Raw genomic sequence first — 19,478 nt, forward strand, 5'->3', positions numbered from 1 at the left:
GGCTTCCACCCTGCCTTCCCCCGAGTCCGGCGTGTCTGTGCGGCGTTTGCACCGGCGAATTTTCCAAGCCTGGCGACACTCTCCGGCGTCCTCGTCTCGAACGCCCGTCGTCTTCGGCCGGGTCTCGCTATCAAACCGATATCGCCGGAGAATCTCGACGAAAGAACAGAAACAGCGACTCGACGGCGGTGTTCACCGACACCGCGATGCATTTCGCCAAGTGAACGTAACGCGAAACGAGAAAGGCAACGTCGTAATTTTGTAGGACTTTTCCTAGCGGTAGCTCTGTAGAGTCGCCCCATCTCCGCCCCTTTTCTCTTTCTCCGTTCCACCCTCGCCCGTTCGCCCGGCTCTCTGGGCAAATTGACTTTTCCTAATAAACCAACTCGCGAGGCAACTTCGGCGAAAATCATTTAAAACTTTGCCAGACTCGAATTCGCCTCTCGTTTTAATGCGGAGGCCCGCAGAAAGCTGCTCGCACGAGGTGCGTGCATCCTCGTCTCATTCCTCGCTCGTTCCTCCTTTCTTCCGCTCTTTCCGCGCCGCTTACACGCTTCTCCCGCTTCCGTTCATCGTTTTCTCGTTTCGCATTGTGCCGTGCCGCCTTTGTGCGCTAATAGCCGCGGCGTCTAACCGCGGAGCCGGTTTTCTCCCAGCGTCTGATGGGAAAAACTGACGGAAAATTGGAGAGGCGCCGGTGAATGAGGCCTGACGACCGCTCGATACGCGCTTTCACGCCGAACGCGTTTCGATTCCGGTTCGCGGAAGCCTATCGAACGGCGCTTTTCTCGCCTATCGAATCGTCTTCGGCGAAAGAAAGACAAATTGCAAACGACTTCTCTAGATTCCTGATGAACAATCCCCCCCTTCCTTTTTTGTTTTTCTTTTTTTTTCAAATAATTTCTTCTTCGTGAAATATAGAGAGGCGGCAGTTTGTCGGAAATAACCAGACACCAAACGGATGACACGAGAATCGAAGAACGTAACGTTGACTACACACGATCGACCCTCTGCCGCATTAAACTTGCACAAGATCCTCGCTTTAACGTTATTTCATCTTGACGAATAATTGAGGAGTCGCTTTCTCGTGGCTGAAACGCGATGCCGCGAGACCACGCGAGCCGGAAAGAAAAGCCGACGAATATAAGGGATAGCGATTGCCAGAGAACAATCGTCGATGACGATTCGATTTTTCGACGTAGTCGAAGCTTTGAAAATTCGTAAAGTTAAATCTTTACGGCCTTGCATCCAACTGGTAATAATCTTCAACTGGTATCGTTGTAGGATAGGCGATCCACGAGAGTTTGGTTTACGTTGTTTCGTTTCCGAGTACTTGTAGTAGTAACAAAAGTAACAGTAGAAAACAAGTACGAATGAAAATGAAAATGAAAACGAAAATGAATAATCGAGCAATTTAGGTGTAATTTAAACCGGTTCCCGTTTGTTCACGCGTAAATACATTCGTTATTAGCTACGAAAATATAAAAATTCGCCTACCAATTCTCGACGATTACCAACAAATTATTTTGAAAGTAGCTGGCCGAATATGAAACAGAGTTTGGGATGAAATGTCAAATGTTGCTCGGATGGAGAAGAGTTAAGAGGAACCATCGGATCATTTTTTCGCGTTTTAAGGAACGTACGTACGTGAAAAAAACTGATTAAATATTTGCCAATCTCCGCACACGTCAAAGAACAGCTTTGCTTAACAAATAACCCCTCCGAAGTAAATGTTTGCTCGACCTCCAGCTTTGGAGAAAGACTAAAAAGCAGCTCTTCGCGCGAGGTCAGACAGATTTTCGAGGAAAGGAACAAGCCGGGGAAAAATTGACACCACCGTTTCCCAGAAACGGTGAAACTTGAGACTCTGGTTAGTCGCGCAAACATCGGCGATAGTAGTTTTTCGCGGGACGAAATCCGGTGTATTTGAGAAGCTGCTGCCCTGGTTTCTCGTCTCCGAGCTTGTTATTCCTGGTTTATGGGTTTTCACGTCGTGCTGGAACGACTCCGGTGGTCGTAGGGGGTGGCTCGTACGTACGGGATTCCGTTACTATTTATTTCATGGCACACGCCCTGCACGAGATCGCTTCGAGCGCGAGACAACCGCCATACGTTACGAGGACGAGGAAAAAGCGAGCGGCGCAGCGAGACGCTTCGATTAAAAATAATCTCGCGAATTTCCATTCATTTTCCGATGCCGTGTACATAAGAATTCTCAGCGAAGCGTACGTAGGAGTCAAGAGTGAAATAAAATCACGAAGAACTCCATAATCTCACGAATAATCGAACGTATACAGTCTGATAATCACGCTGTGCATCGTACAACGACGTTTCGACAATTTCACGCGTAAAGAATCTCTTCGTGCATAACGTGTATGTAATCGTTGCAACAGGAGAAAAAGAGAGAGAGAGAGAGAGAGAGAGAGAGACATTCCGTGTCTCCAGTTTTAGAAAACTAGATGCACACGGCAAAACGAAACGTCCCTAAAAAAAAAAAAAAAAAAAAAAACCACTATTCGACGTTGGAGCGTCTGGACATGCAGAAAAGCATCGAGTGCACGAAGGAAGAAAGCGTTCTTGGCCGGCAGCGATCTCGTTTAAAATTCAACCCCTAACGCGGCGCAGAGACGGCGGGAGGACGGCGGGAGGACGGCAGGGGCGGCGCGAGGGGAGACTATCTCGAGATAATAACGAGTTCTTCCTTTTCGTTTCCTCTTTTTCTCCGGCGATGATACACGGCGAGAGCGGGTACGCGCGGTCTCGAAAAATTAATTATATCTCGAAAGTTAAAATCGAGTTTGGGGGTGGAAAAGGGGCGGGCGGGAACACGTTTGTTTTTGTTCGGCGTCGACCCCCGGCCGCCAGGGAACGGCAGAAATTTTAAACGAAAGTTTACTAATGAAGGCGACTTCCCTTCCTGCCCTCTTCCGCCTCTCTGGCCGCCCTCCGTATCCAACGTTGCAACGGAGACCGCGGCAAGAGAAGAGAGGAAAATCGCGCTACGCTTTTCCCGCGATAGTTTTCTCCGCGTTTCATCGCCGGCCCGGTGTATGCACCAGACTTTTCTCGAGTATCCTCTTTTTTCACGGACGTCGTGTTTCAATGGAACCTCGCGGCGCGCGACGCCGCGAAAAGACACCCAGATAGAAAGAGCCAGAGGAAATGTGTTTTTCCTGCGCGTTCTCCGTTTCAATGCGCTCTTGTTTTCAACCTCGAACCGCCCGTTCGATCTTCCAACGTTTTCCCGTTACGCCAGTCCTCCTCTGGTCCCTTCGGCGATCGTAGATCACGGAAGAAAAAGCGCGTTTCTAACGTTTTTACTTCGATGTCACTCCGCGACAAAAGACGATCGGCTCGACGTGAAAAACGATCGAGAACGAAAGGAACCTGTTAGATTCGATGATGTGGTCGACGATGATCTCGTAGAATTCGATGGCACAACGGCGAAAGCTGGTACACCATTTCCAAACGACGTTACGTTATTTAATACGACGTAAGTTTATTTGCGACGCTTAATGCCGGTCTACCGTTAAACAGGAGAAGTTTAATAATGCCGTCAAGCGAAAAGAACAGCCGATAAGTGGAGGAAAGTTTATGGAAGCCAAAGGTATAACTAGGAAATCGAGAGAAGTAACATTTTATAACGATATCACGACGAACGAGTAGTTTTGAAATTCTACAATTTTCTGTATACTGTTTCCGATAGAAGAACTCTGTGCTCTGCGGCGCTTTAAAGAAACAAATTTTACCGCTGTCGTGAACGAAATTGACGAAGACAGAATTGAGGGAGACAGAAGATTCGTATCTTCTGCCGTCGAACGACGAAAGGTCGAAACGGCGGAATGGTAATTGGTACGATTTGTACGAAGGTTGTGACGAAGGGTCGGGCCACGAGAGCAAACTCGGAGAAAAAACGTATCGGGCGTAGAATCGTTCGTCAAAGTCGACGATCAAAGAACCTGAAAGAGACTCGTTTCTCCGTCGGATGTCCCGCTTTTTCGAAGATCGATAAGCGAGTTCTTCGAAGCGTAGAGGGAAGCCGAGGGACCAGGCATAATAGAAAGAGATCCCTCCATTTTGCCAGCCATCTTTCGCGCAGGGCTGCCTAACCCACCCTCGTTCTACTAGCTTTTCTTTCCCCTCGCCGTATCTCTTTCTCTCGTCGTGCACCCGGCCCGAAACAAACCACCCCCGACCGCCACAACCTTTCGCCGGGGGTAAAAGCTACGAGGAGAGCTCGCGAGAGCACGAAGGGTTCCTGGCGAAAGTAAAGGCTTAAAAATGCCCCTTCCACGCCCTCCTTCGCCCGTCACGAGAAAGCCTCTGCCTTTCCTGGCAACAACCCCCAAAAATCATTAAAACCATCCCTCGCCGAGGATTGCCCCGCCGGAGACGAGAATTCCGTCCTATAGAATGATGCTTCTGAAGATTCTTTACGCGGGAAAGTGGCACGATCGAGGGAGATTTCACTGCCTCCTTGACGAACGAGCCCGCTGCTCTAATCGAGATCCGGTGTATCAGCTGCTCGATTTATAATTTACCGGACAAAAGACAGCGATGGAAATTTCACGCAATCTACGATACTATCGAGTCTCGAAGTTGGAATCGGAAGGGGACGCAGCTCGGCCAAGAAAATAACCGGTTAGCCAGCAGGCTCGGATAATTTCCTTTCGATCGCTACAGCTACCGACGTCGATCAAAAATGCTGGAACGCAACGGGAGGGTTGCACGCCAAACGATCCACCCTGTACGCGACAAACGCCACCGAGTTATCGCCCTGCGGCTTCGCAAGAAAATTGCGCAATCGCTTTCTCCGTCGTGACTTATTTACGCTGGGAACCGTGACACGTGACACGTGACACGAGAAACGTTACACGTAAACAGGCCGGAAGGAGGTGGCCACGTGAAAAAATCCAACAACTGGGTGAAAAAATCACGATACGTGGTGGCTGACCAGATGTCGCGTCATGTGTGCGCGTCGATGGTCGATGGATCCTCCTTGCCGAGCAAATTGCACCGCGTGGCCTGCGAACCGGCAGCAGCGTCACGGAAACTCGCGTTTCCACATTCTTCGAGAAGTCGATGAAAGTTGCCCGACGAATTTCGATTCTCGTGGCTGTTCGAATTGCGTCACAGCTTCTTGAATTATAAAGCATACGCGGGGAACGACGTTGAATTTCGAAGGCAAAACGCAGCCCCTCCTCGCCCCCCTTCCCCCGCCGCGTTGGAAACACTTTCGCGAAACGGAATTTCCGTCCCAATGGTAGAACGTCGAGCTCACTTTTCTCCATCGCTTCACGGCTCGCAGGGGATGGCGATATAAATTCGACCGATCTAAATCGAGTCGGCTTCAGTTTCGGATCTCGTTCGGGTCGTCTCCTTTTCCCGTTGCTCGGCGATCCTTTGCTCGGCTGCAACTCGCGTATTCTCCGGCTCTTTCCCACTTCCTCCTCTTTCGTCCGCCTCGTCCTCGCGCTCGCGGGTCCTGTTATTCCAGGATTCCAGTTGCCTAAGACGCCTTCGCCGACCGCAGAGTAAAGTATGGGGCCATACTTCACCCGCGAGGGCTTCGTTCGCTTCCTTGCCTCTCTCCCGCTCCACCTCCCCTCCCCCTCCCCCTCACCCGCCAGCGTGCCTCAGCCCGGTCTAATGAAACTTTGAAAAATCACCGGAATTAACCGAATTTGAATTACACCGAGTTCCCCGGTAAACCGGGGGACAGGCGTAGGAGGGTGAAAAGCGACGTAACGACCGCCTCAAGGGGCTTGAAATTCCTTCAAGCCTTTTCCTCCCGTTCTCCCTTGCGTCGTTACGCCTTCGAGGATGCTGTCTTTCGTATCCTTTCTTCTCCATATCGATCCTAATCCCCTTGTCTCCTATCCATCCTATCCAGTGCACAACGAGCGCGAGAACCTTCGTAAACAAACTTTCGTATCGCGAAATTCGCCGGACCGACCAACGCGAGCACAGACTGTCCGGCACAGCGCCGCGTTCGATGTCCATCGGTAGACTGGACTCGCTGGTCGAAAAAGTGACCGTCGCAATGGTTTCCCCCTATGGGACGGGTGGACCTCCTCTTTTTGGGTCCAGCCGTGGTCGGCCTACCCCGGTACAATCGTATAAAGGCGAAAACTGGACAAACCAGTTTGCCGTTTTCGAAATAAGGCTCCCTCGGCGAACGGGACCTCGGCTGGCCGATGTCCAGCGTGTGAGGGGTGCGCCGCTGGCCCGAATCCCAACCGGCACGTCGTCCGCGTGTTCATGAATAAGTCGCAACAATGTCGTTCGTCCGACCGGTTTCTTCCTCCTTTCCCATTGTCGCCGACCGAAGTCTACCGCTCGAAATTCGCATAACGACTACATACCTTCCAAATTCATCGGACCAACAGTTACACCTTCCTACCATAGGTTCAACTTTGTAATATTTTCTTCTGCCTCCTCTGACAGTGGACAGACAGACAGACAGACAGACAGAGGCAGGATACGAAGCATTTATCTAACCTCGTAGCATTTTCGATGATTCCTTGTCGAAAGCGACGAAAGGAGAATAGGATTGGCTGGCGAAGCACGAAGGCAACGAAAAGTCGGAAAGGGAATCGGCCTTTGGACGATCAGCTTCTTGTCGAAGAGTCTATCAGGGTGGGGTAGGGGGAGGTGGAGGGGGAGGGGGAGGAGGAGGATTTGGCCCTGAAACGTAAGGGTGACGTGGCTCGCGCGTCACGAGGATTCCGAGGAACGTGGAGTGGCACGAGAGGGATTAGTCGAGACGTGGAAGAACGAGAAGTGGATGAGACGCGAAAGGAGTACAGAGAGGGCTGCTAGAGAAGACGGGGTGAGAAGAAGGTGGCTCGGCGAGCGAAACAAAAAGGGGGCCGCAGCATCCAGAAGCCTCGGCCGGGGCTCGTAAACACAGCGACAGAGTCTCTTGTTTTCTTATCTACGGTGGCAACAATGGGCCCCCAAGAAACAAAAGACGAAAGACGGGCTATTTATTTCGGTCCATTGTTTCGCAGTAGCGCGGAGTCAGGCTTGCGAGGTTGCTTGGCGCACAGAGAGAAGGAGAGTGGTAGAGAGGGATGAAGGGCGGGGGAGGGGAAGAGAGACACAGAGAGACAGGCACAGAGAGAGAGAGAGAGAGAGAGAGAGAGAGAGAGAGAGAGAGAGACAGAGGGCGGGAGGAGGTAATGTAGAGAGAAGAGCTACCTCGAGATGGCTGCAGAACCACACGCCATAAAGACTAAACGCTATGAAACGCTCCGCGGGTCCTCCTACCAAGCCGTACATTGCCTCTCGCCGGAGCCAAGGGTCTATCGTACCTTTTGCGGAGATAACGAGCTTACGAGCTTAATACGACGATGAAATACTTACAGCTATAAGTATCGCGAGCTCTTGTAATTATGTCCGTGCATCGTTCCAAATTAACAAATCCCATTTATAGAAAGTAGAACCCGCGGTACGTGTGTGCCGCTTTCAAGAATTCAAAGGGGCGCACGATGCATTAGAACCTTTGCCAACCTTCATCAGCCACGATATGCAATCTTGCCGTGTGCTACTCTTGTTTGGAAACGCAATCTTCTCAAACCGCCTCTTGTTCTCCGTGCCTTTCTTCGTCCAGCGAGGGAAAAAGCCCCGTTTTCAATTGAAACGACAGCAAAACTAATCACGCGCCCCTACGATCATCTTGGCAAGAATCGAATCGCGTTGGCCGATCGCGAACAGCGTCGTTTCACCGTCACTGGGCATCCCTTAGCTTGTCCGTTCTCTGCCGCGCATTGCCCTGGCCCTTTGGTTACCTCGGGTGCTTCGCGAATTAATTAAAATTTTCGCAGCCACGTCGGAGACGGTGGGCGGCGAGAGGCTAATTCTCCGGCAAGAAAATTCTGATTCTAATTTCATGCAAATGGCCGCCTGTGCCGGGGCACCGAGCCGAGGGAGGGGGTTGCCAGCGAGCACAGAGAGGGTTGCGTGACGCGAGGGTGGGGCAAGGGTGACCCCCCAGCCGGCGACACGAAGCTCTTCCACGGGGGTGGGCCAGGAAGGGCGTAAGAAGAGCGACAAAACAATGGAACGAAATTTAAATTATGCTCCCCGCAAAATGGCGATCGTATGCAAAGCGATGCTTATCCAGCGGAGTAGAAAGTGAGGAGACGCCGACGACTTTGCAGATGCCGGCAAACCTTCCTTCCTCCGCGTCATGCGTCTTCTTTTCTGTCGTTCCCTCTGTCTGGTCGCTCTTAATCTTGTCCACCGTTTCTTTACAAACGACGAGTAAGTACCGTAACGTGTGCACCTTGCGTGTCGTTCGTCTCCCTGCACGCAATTTCCCATGTCCTTTCGTGCTTCCATTTGCTTCTTCGTTCCTCCCAGTACTTCGGAAGAAAGCGTACATCCATGAAAACGCAACGAGGTTACACGTTTAACAGGATTCTGCACGTAAGTTTATTCGAGATACGGCGATCATTATCGCGCTTCTATATGAAATTTCAGCTTTCGAAAGCCAATGATGACAAGATCGGTGTACCGGCAAGGACTATTCGATGCAATTATCGTGGGCGTAAGAGCGGCGTCGAACGATAAAAACGAGCCAACGAGGATTAAACTCGCCTCGACGCTGACACCACACGACACGGGAAATAGAAACGTTTTACGAATACCCGGAAACCCGGTGAAGTCGGTATTCTTGTTGCGGCTGATTTTCTCTTCTCTCGCGTCTAAAGGGATGCCGGTGGACTGAGAGAGGTAAGGAGAGGCAACGACGGCGACGGGGGCAGGAGGATGGATTCATTTATCTTTCCCGTAGATCTAGCTTATATTTCACCGCCCCCTGAGGCAGATACTAAGACGAATGGTCTCTCGAGCAGATCTTGCAAAACATCACCCCCGCGTTCCCTCCTACCCCCGCTGGCCCACCCCAATGGTGACTTGCCATCGAATGCAAATGTAAAACACCGAAGAGGCGAACTGAACTCCTTCAACGCGGCGTCAACCGATGTCGCGCATTTATTCCGACCGCAAAAACCACCATGAATTACGGTTAGAAGATCAAGATTAATCGCGGCGGATAGAGAAACGCGGGCGTCGTTCGTTTCGCGAAAGAACCAGAACCGCAAGTAGTTTCTTAGAAAATTGCAACAATCAACGAATACGAGTTTACCTCTGGAAAATTCGTCCAGTACCGATTCCAATTATACGACAATCACCTATAGTCGTTGAACATGCGACAGCGGAACGCGAACTACAGTTCGACGCAGAGGTAGCAGTCGTCCACGTTTAATCCTTCGACGTATCTGTTGAAGTGGTCACCACTTCTACGAAAACTTTACATCTGGTCTTTTTAGTTTTCTCAAGTGCTGAAGCCATCGACAGCATATAGACGAAAGACTAGCACGAAGACAGACCATAAACAGTAGCCAGGCGACGTTGGCTTCGGGGTTTTCGCTTATAAGGTAACACTGCTAGCGTGCGGATCTGGACCAGCTCAAATTGTATTCCTATTTATTATTACACTTCTCTATTAAATTAAATATATATATTTTGTACCTTACACTTTATCCACGCGTTTTCTCTCTTTATACATCCAATAATCTCAACAGTATCGCTTCGCCAACTTGCATTTACCATTTTTTTTATCATCGTCCTGCCGTACGGCTCGAACAATTTTGTCTCGTAATATAGTCGTCGTCGCATGACTGGCCATTGTTAAACAAATTCTTCCTCGAAATTTCCCCGTATACGCGTAAAAATTCGCAATTTAATTGTCATACAGAGTCGGTTTCTCGCTTTATCGTTACAAGATGAAATATTCCACGCTCCTAACGGTAAATATCGCGATGGTCTCCGCCGGACGATCCAATTTAATCTGTACGATCCAACGAATGGCCGACGCGTGTCACGGCATTAAGAAGCGGCAACCGTTTTGAGATCGAAGGGATTGACGAAAAGGAGGGGGGGGGGAGAGACAGAAGGGAGGTAAAAGAAAGTGACCCGAACCAGGGTGGTCAGGAAGTGACCACCTGGACGTACGTTTGGTTGACCGGTCAGACGGGTTCGCGATAAAAATTCCATGGAAAAGTTCGGGACGCGTTACGCGTTCGAAAAACCGGTTCCCATAAAGCCGAAAGCCGAAGGGAGGGAGGGGGGGTTCGCTGACCGTTGGTCGGCCCCGAAGGGTTGCTCGCGGCTAGTAGGGTCGCGCAAGAAGGGATCGGGTCACGATAAAAAGAGCGACTCGTCGTTCAAGAAGTGGATGCTTTCCCACGAGTGCATCCGTACGATTTTTCTTCGAGCACCTTTGACGGCGTGATCCGTCGAGCAGATGCAACCGCAACGTCCGTGGAGAAGCGAGCGAGAGCACGAGATTCGCGCGAGTCCAAAGTTCAAAGTTTCGACGCAAGGTTTCATACCGAGAATGATAATGATCGAACAGCGAAGGATAACGCGTTCGAGGATACTGCGTGGAAAGACAGAAACGTTTTACCGGTGATTCTTCTACGAGCAAGAAATCGTTTCTCGGCAAACGCGTTCGAGATAGTACAGGGTGAACGTGCAGATAGAAAATGGAGAGAGGAGGATGGAGGACAGAGTACAGGGGGTTCAAATTGGTAACTCTAGAAGATCAAGATGAAAAACGAGCTAAACGCTCCTCGCCTCCCCGCTGCCATGGCCCTTCAACCCCCGCCTACGATCACCTCCGGAGAAACGAGCACAGTCTGGTATACAGCAGCACCCCTCTTTGAAACAGCCCTCGCGCGAGGCAACGCCACCGTTTTAATATTAATGGAAAGGCTGATGGCGGAGCTGAAAGGAAGGAAATTGAAGGAAAATAAAAGGAGAAACGTCCAAATATCCAGATTGCCCCGGAAGCCAGCTAAAATCTGTCCCCCTCGCGATATCTTCGGATCTATTCGACTTATCTTGTACCTTAACTTATCGTTCTCGACTAATTTACAGCGTGCATCGTTCGAGAGGAACGTTCCAGAGGAGCGTTCGATAGAACCTCGAGACTACTAACTTTCTAAAGAATTGCCATTCCATGTACGCGCTTTTCTGCGCACATCTTATGGCAAGTTCGACAGCGTGCGACGATCGATCGCTGATCGATAGCTGGCGCGCGCTGCCCTCTTCCGCAGGAAATGACAATGCATCGCACCAAGTGCCCGATAATTCACGGTTCAGCTGACGTGCACCGACCCGATCGACGCAAAAAGCGCGCGAGACTAATCTCGGGAGCCAATGAGGGGCGTGAAACCAGCCGAAAGAACCAGAGACTGGACACACCAGTTGGACGGTCTAATTAGAAGCTAGAATGATTTTCGATACTCCGTGGAACTTTGGCCGACCGTCATCGAACCATCTGCGAAGGGAGAAGAGAACGGAGGAAAAGTTCGCTGGCCACCGAGGAACGACCGCAACCTCCGATTGTTAATGCGATGGGTAATTAACTTTAAACGAGTCTCGTTTCGGAAAGCTCAACTTTCCGATGAACGACCGCATCAAAAGACCGTGCCTTTGCCACGCAAACTCGTCGTTCGATGATCTGACGTTCGCGCCAAGAAGGAGAGTAGAGTAGAATCTTTCGCACGATAGAGTGCACACCGATTTCATAAAATTCGCGATTAGCGATTCGATTTTCAAGCCAACAAACCGTCTAACCTTCGTTAATTCGTTCGTTACAAGGAGGACGGTATAGACGATAGTAAATTTCGACGTTTCGAAAACTAACGCTTGGAATATCGTCACATCTTCGTACGTTTCGAGTTAGGCACGCGAGTGATCCACGCGGCCTCCGAACGGGTCGTTTCGCAATTGCAAACGATAAATCTAGTTCAGACATCCCGGAAAGGCAGCGCAAAATTTTTCATTATCAAAAGGATTTCGATCGCGAACGTACCGGTCTCGAAGGTCCGTTCAGATAATCCGTGGTTGTCGTACGACACGCGCCGAGCGGACGAACGAACTAGGCAAAGGACTATAAAAAGCACGAATAACGATCTTCGAATTTTCCTGCGTCGAACAAAGTTTCGACAAACGAACGAAGAGCCAACGTAGGATATAGCAAAGCGAAAGAAGAGGATAGAAGAGGAAACGAATGTCCATAGTTGTGGCAGCGACTCGTCCACGTAAATCCCTGGAAGGTTCCATGTAAGTTATAGAACGCGGCGAATGGTCCCGCGGTTCGTCTCCAGGAACGGCTTTCGTCCTTTTATCTGGAACTGCGGTGCCGCTCTCTCGCGCCGGGCAAGCCGGGCGTCTTGGAGCGGGCGTCTCCTGGACGACGCCTCGGATCAATACCGACGCCCAGCGTCTCATTGGCCCCTTCTCTTAGGTGCCGTGGAAAATCGCCCAGGAGATGACGGCCAGGAAGAGGCAGGAGGGTGCCTGCAGGAGGGGGCAGGGAGAAGAGGAGGATGGCTCTAAGGGGGTGAGCCGAGCGGACCATCCTTCCTCCATCCTTCCACAGCCTCCAGCCATTCTTTGCAACCGCTTCACCCTACAACGCCTGCCGCGCCTCCCCCGCCACTGTGTCGTCTTCTTTTCTGGCCACCGTTCGTTTTCCACAAAGTACACGACGCTCGTTGACGAGCGATATTTTTTCCAAGTCCCGATACCTTTCCCGTAGAAACATTTTTCCCTCCTATCTGTAACTTCGAATGCCTCTTATTCGCCGACGCTTTTCCTGCACGCGTGCCAATTATTCTCTCGATCGTAAATAAATATAGCTGAAATCGTGAAATAGGCACGTGCATCATCTCTCGCGAGTCCTATAGTCCAGCTTTTCGACAGTTCTTTCGACGGTAGCAAACAATTCGACTATAAACTCTTTTCCAATAACAGGTTGACCGAGTGAATTGTAAGAACCTAACCCCAACCTAACCCCAGGTAACCGAGATCCCAACGGTTTCGTTCGTCCTTTTTTCCAAGCTTAATCGAACGACCGGGCGAGTGGTCAACAAGGTTCATTAGTACGTACACGTACGGTAAACTACACGACCGCGCGTCACACCGCTCGGGCTCGCTTTAAAAGCCGAGTCGCCTTTTTCCCTCGTAAAGTTGCGCGGTTATCGGCAGATGGGGGTGGAATCAATGAGAGGATCGGGATGGCAGCGTGCGCGTGACCAAGTGATTTTTTGCGCTTTCAGCCCCTTTTTGCATCATCTTCCTCTCGCTGTTCGAGCTCTCCTTCCCGTTTCTGTACGACCCGTTCGGGTTCGCTCCTCCAGCCCCGACCTTTTCCCCCGACCACCTTTTTTCTCCCTGTTGCCGTGGTGAGCGCAACGCGCGCCACGGGACACATTATTAGCTTAATAACTCCAGGGGACCTTTTTTTAATCCCGCCACCGTTTTCAAGAGAAGCTGTGCCCGCGGAAGACTTTAATTAAAAAATAAACAAGCGAGCCGGAGCCGGTAAACGGGCGCGAGAGATTCGAGGCCGGTCCAGCCCGGCCTCGGGACATTTGCATTTCGATTCTCCGGCCACCGATTCGCTTCTTTATCGCGTGTTGGCCAGGCCGCTGCAAGATTTGCGAGAGCCGGCCGGCAACGGGACGCGCTTTTCGTCCCGGGATTACGCCAAAGTTACGACCGGTGAAAAATTCAACAACTCGTAGATGAATTATGAAATAACGGGCTCGAGTATCGGCGAAAAGTTCAAAGGCGTGCAAACAGGTGTGTTTACCACAGGCGACGACGGGGCAGAGGGTGGTTTACACCGCGTATCGCCACCCACCAAACAACGTTCACGAAGCGATAAACAGTTTGCATTTTGTTGCATGGCCCGCCGTATAATTAGCGCTTAATAAATCGCGGCGCGCTTCTATGGTCGCGCTCTTTCGCGCGGCACTGATAAACAATCAGCCGGCAGAATTTGATGGAGCAAAGTTTCACGGAAAAGAGATCCGCGCGATCGAAAATTTACCGTCAGAGAGATCGAAAAGTTCGACGATCGTGTAAAGCATCGGCGAAATTTTGCCCGACACCCGATACGCGATACGCTCTCGACGCTATTGAAAAAACTTGACCGCCTCTCGTCCCTTAATTGGTAATTAAGGAATATGGTCGCCTGTCCCGGCCACTTTGCTCGATCGTCGAACCGCAAACACGCGCAAGGAAACTTTAACATCACGTTATTCCCATTACGTACGAAGCCGGCGGACCAAGAACGCGACAAGCAGCGCGCTTACGTATCGTAGATTTCAATTTCGTTCTACCAACTTTCCGACGAATACGATATTTCGATACGAGGTACGCGGTTGAAAGCGGAAAGAATCCGTTATAGGTCCGCAAGTATGATAGATAGCCGACGCAATACGCACTTTGCAATTACGAGGAGAATGATTGGATGCAAGTTGAGAATTTACTGGCAACGTATCGAATTTTAAAACTAGATACCCTGTGCTCTTGGTAAAGAAACCAAGTGGCAATTGTCATTTCTCTCGATGGAGCAGAGAACAGCTCGTCCAAGGGGAGATACGGAAAGGATCTGAACGAGGAAAGATACCATTTTGAATGTCGAATTTTCCGCAGACAAACTAAAGTCCAAGTTAGCCACGGCTTAAGGCCAGCCAATGGTAGCCTAGCGGAGAGGCCCGGCAAGGTGTCCGGCGGCTTATTTTTCCAGGAGGGTGAGTGTCGAGGGTGGGGATAAGTCGCGAAGGCGGTAGGGTGAGTGGGATGGCCAGCCTTAAGCGAAAGAGGGGAAAAGACTGGAAAGTGGGGTAAAATAGGCCGCAGGGTGGGGACGAGAGGGCGACACTTAGATGGCTAAATCGAGGGGTTAGAGGGTGCTGCGGGAGTACCGGAGGCCGAGAGAGGGCCGGGTGTCCCGATAGGCGTCCGAGCGACAGAGTCTACGCTTCGTTAACCCATTGCAATGTTATTTAATTTGCAAAGTACACGACGCGACAAGAGGCTGCCCCGGGTAATTTTGAAATTTCAACGGGCCGAGCGGACGCTAAGACGGTTGCTACTCGAAGCGTATCACGGCGAAGAAACAATTCCCTTGAACACCGAGAAATATAAAACGACACGGACAGCGACGGACTACGACGACTAGATAGATATGCTTTCGTCGTCTCTCTATGGAAACGAGACAATCCGCCATCCTTTGAACGACAGAACGCCTCTAAGAGAAGGATCAACCGCAGACGCCGACACTTCGACGCTCGTTGGTCGACGGTAAAAAAAAAATCCTAACCCTCGCACGTAAGGAACACGATCAACCGAAATCGAGACCCGCGCTCGACCCAACTCACCCTAAATTTCTTTCGAACAAGTGTGCAAAAAATCATGGTCGGAAAACAGGGGTGACGATCTAACCCTAAACATCGTCGTTTTTTTCCCCTGTACCCTCTAATCTCTAATCTAGGTTTTTTCGCCCATGTTTTTTCGCACACCTCCCTCCCTTGTAACCGCTGGCCGCGGCTGCGTTATTATGTCATGGGTGCACGCAGGTAACACTGAGAGCACATTAGACCGTGGGGACGCTGTGAGTCAGAAAAAAAAGAAAAGAAAAGAGAAAGAGAGAAAGAAAGAATGAAAGAAAATGCTAAATCTTGGTTGGACGACGAGTGACGACGACGACGATGACACGACAAGTCGCTGGTGTGCTCGTATTTATATACGGCACGCTGACCAAACGACGATGATTTATCCGTAGGGATGCACGCGTTCGCCTGAAACGTTCGGGTAAATATAAAATCTCGTGCATCCGGGTGTTGACCGATGATAGTAAAAACCCATTGCCCGAGCAAACACGACGAGGAATTTAAACGGAGCCTATTTTGCGCTATTTGACGGTCGTGGAATCCGTACGGATGGAAATATTGAAATACCGGGCGCGTCACGTATTCCGAATTAAATCACTAGACGTCTGAAAAAGAATGCTCGCTAGTGCCATTCTTGGCGCGTTCCGCGTCGATGGGTGTACACGATTTTGAACTCGTCAATTTGTAGAATATTTGGACGTCGCGTTACACGTAACGACGCAAACGAACAAATAAATAAAAAAGATCGAGAGTGCTACTTCCTGCTTACTTCCAAACTACCAAAGTTTTCTAGTCCTATCTTTGAACCGCATGCTGGGTAGTATAGCGATGCGATGCGTTCTCAATTGCGAAAGAATCGGGCGAAAAGAAAAGAGAGAGAGAGAGAGAGAGAGAGAGAGAAAGAGAGAGAAGAAAAGAGAAGAAGAAAGTACATTTTGGAGTCGGAAAACGCTCCGAGTATGATATTCGGAAAGGAAATATTCGAGATCGTTGGTTTATGCGGAATCAGGTTGTGATAGGACCAAGGAAAACAGTAACGCGTCGCGGCGGCCTCGAGCATAGCCGAGAAGCAAACCCGCGGGAACAGGAGCGCGATACAAAACGTAGTTGGACGATCATCAGTTGGTAGCGGAGGCGCCACGGGTTACCACGATCTAGAGACGAGAGTGCCGCGTCGGTAAAAGCGAATTGTTCCTGGATCTCGTCCAATCTAACCGGATTGTTCGATCCTGTCGCCAAGCCACCCACGCTCGGGCGAGAGTCCTTTCTCGCGACAGCGATCTTCTTCGCAGTATGGCGTTTTCATTACACGCGAGCATCGTTGATCCCGAACATCGAAGAATATCGCAGATCGAAGATAGAAGACGATCCACTTTGTACGACTTTGACGACCAGTACGATTTTTAAGACGACGATGTACCGATACGCGAAACTTGAAGCATAATACGTCGTAGTACGACGAGAGAAACTCGGAAGAAAGTTCGGTTTCTCTTTTACGTAAACGAATTAAGTTGAAACTTGTAACGGGATGATATTAAATTGAAGAGCGACAACGAGGAGAATAAGTTGATCGAGATCGTGGATGATTCGAGTATAGATCGTCGAAAGAATTCCTTTCGAGCGAGAGAGATACTTTTTTTAATTTAACGCATACAAGGTATGGTCAGTTCGACGAGTTATTTTCATCAAGGTCGCCGGTCTTGACTCTCTTCTCTCGACTCTGCCGTCCTGCGGTATCTTTCTCGTTCTTTTTCAACGATGCAGCCTATCATCCCTCTCGCTTGAACTCTTTTAGACGCAATATCGGCCAACGTATGCAGTGTATTGCCTCGGAACTAAAGCCTGGCGAAACTTTCAACCGATCCCACTGTTAACCGAATATCGCGACGAATAACATCGAAAAACCTGCTTACTCGATATCCTACGTTTTACAAAGAGCGTGTTATCCGTTATACGTCACGTCCGCCCACGTACATCGAGTTCTCCTTCGTTTCTCTGTTTCGTCGCTACGCTTCAGCCGCTTCAGAATTCACCCTACACAGCGATCCCGATATATCAATTCTCCGCTGCAACGAAGGGGATGATGCATCGTGCGCGCCCTGTCCTAGCTTGACGAAGCCACGCGGCACTCTCCTCGCACTTATTGCTCGGCATTTTACGAGTCGCGTAAGCCTCGAGAATATCGATAGTCTAATAATATGCGTTATGATCGCTTGTTCACCGTCTATCGATGCTCGAACGTTCGTGCTCACGGTTTTTCGGAAGGCGATCGCGCGTCAGGAGTTACAGACCTGGTGATTTTTATGCGTGTGTGAGAAATTCCAAGGTTCGGAAACTCCACAGAATGCGTATAATGCAGAAAAACGTCTAAAACATTCGACGTACGATACTTGCTATAATATTCAGCAAGCGAAAGGATCGTCTTTCCATTCCGTTTTTCTTTTTTTTTTTTCGCCCCTCTTATATTCATAAAGGCACGAATTTGCGCCGAACATCCAGAGCGGTCCGTTTCTAACGCGATCGTCTCGCGAAAAACGACAAGCACGAGCAATCGTGTATCGATCATCGCGAAAGCCTAAAATCCAAAAGAAACTTGAATCTTCGTTGTTCCCGTCGTTCGACGATTTCGCACACATTCCTCGCTATTTCGTCTCCAGCTTCTGTGCGTGCCTGTAGCTTCGTGCGAGACTATGACGCGAGGAAAGTGTTTTCTCCTCCCAGTTCGCCGCATAGAGAAACCAGGATCGCGGCGTATTGGCAAACTTGGTCCCGCCAATTTTAGATGCTTTGCCTTCTTCTTTTTTTCTGTCTGTTTGCAGCCTGCCGCTTGTTTCTCGTCTTCGTCTCCCTCTTCTTCTTCTTCTTCTTCTTCTTCTTCTTCTTCTTCTTCTTCTTCTTCTTCTTCTTCTTCCAACCATCATTCTCTAGCGCGAGTTGCCATTTTATTTTCACGAGTACGCCCGCTATTTTTGGCCGTTCTAGAAAACACGCCTCTCCTTTTTCCGGGTCTTGGCAACCACGTTCGGGAGACGCGATCGCGAACCAACGCATGCCGCGTGCGAATTTATTCTTATGCATGACCACGAAAAATATTGAGCGAAATCGCCACTGCCAAAAAGCCAAGCGAATTGCAATTTTTGACGGTCGTTCGGATGCACTCTAACTCTGACGAGGGTCGCCTCGAAATCTTTCCGCTCGAGCCTTGCCAAAAGTTAAAATCTGCTTACATTGTACTGGTTTTCAGGATAAAAACAGGCGGATTCGTTCTCTTTCGCTCCCCCCCCCCTCTCTCTCTCTCTCTCTTTGCCGCGCTTCTCACCGGTCTCCATCGTTCGCGTCGTTTTTCGGCGACGATCGAGGATGCAGAATTCCATAAACGAAAGGCACAGGGAGGGGCGAAGAGCGCGCCGGCAGTCATCGAAAATATTCAATTCGATATATTTGAAAGGGGCAGGGAGTAGTAGCGGGACGGAAAATTTATTTTACGCATTGTGTAAATAACGCGCGCGCTGCACACAACGAGGCGAAGCGTTGCACAGATAATGTGTGCAGAGTCCCATCAGAATTGTGAGTATTGATCGTTTCGTAGTAAATATATAGTTTGCACTAGCGCGTCCTAGCGTATCCTAATATGTCGATAAATATGGCGGAATAGTGTCCATCGGGATGATGACTATCGGCAAAAGTGGGCATTTCGCTTCTTCTGTGTGGCGAGCGAGGGGAGCGAAAGGAGGGTCAATGACCTCGCAGAAAATCGATCGACTCGAGATCAGAAAGGACGAGGGTCAACGTAGAAATTGCAATGCCGCTAATAACGAATCGCGCGAAAACCGCTCGTGGATAAATGTCGCGAAATTCGTTCGTTCGCGATCGAGCTTCGAGATCGGACGATCGAGGGGGCGAAAAACTCGCGCTCGCGATCGCTCGCCAATGCGGGGAAAAATACGTTGACTCGATCGCTTCCGAAAATTCTTACGACAAACGCGAACAACTTTCGTTCTCGTTGCAATCATACGTTTCCATCGATAACGAGTTTCTTCAGTTCGAGGGAGATACGAGAAAGAATGATCGATAGCAATTTTACGTTAATTTCCTTTTTAAACGTCCAAAGTCCTTCTGCCTGTTGGGATAAGCGAGCGACGATTGTGACGAGGAAATTCGAAAACCGCAAGCAAGGTTGATCGAACGAAACACGATGAAACGAAAGGTCCTAAA

The sequence above is a fragment of the Bombus affinis genome, chromosome 13 (genome assembly GCF_024516045.1).
Source record: "Bombus affinis isolate iyBomAffi1 chromosome 13, iyBomAffi1.2, whole genome shotgun sequence".
Classification (NCBI taxonomy): domain Eukaryota; kingdom Metazoa; phylum Arthropoda; class Insecta; order Hymenoptera; family Apidae; genus Bombus; species Bombus affinis.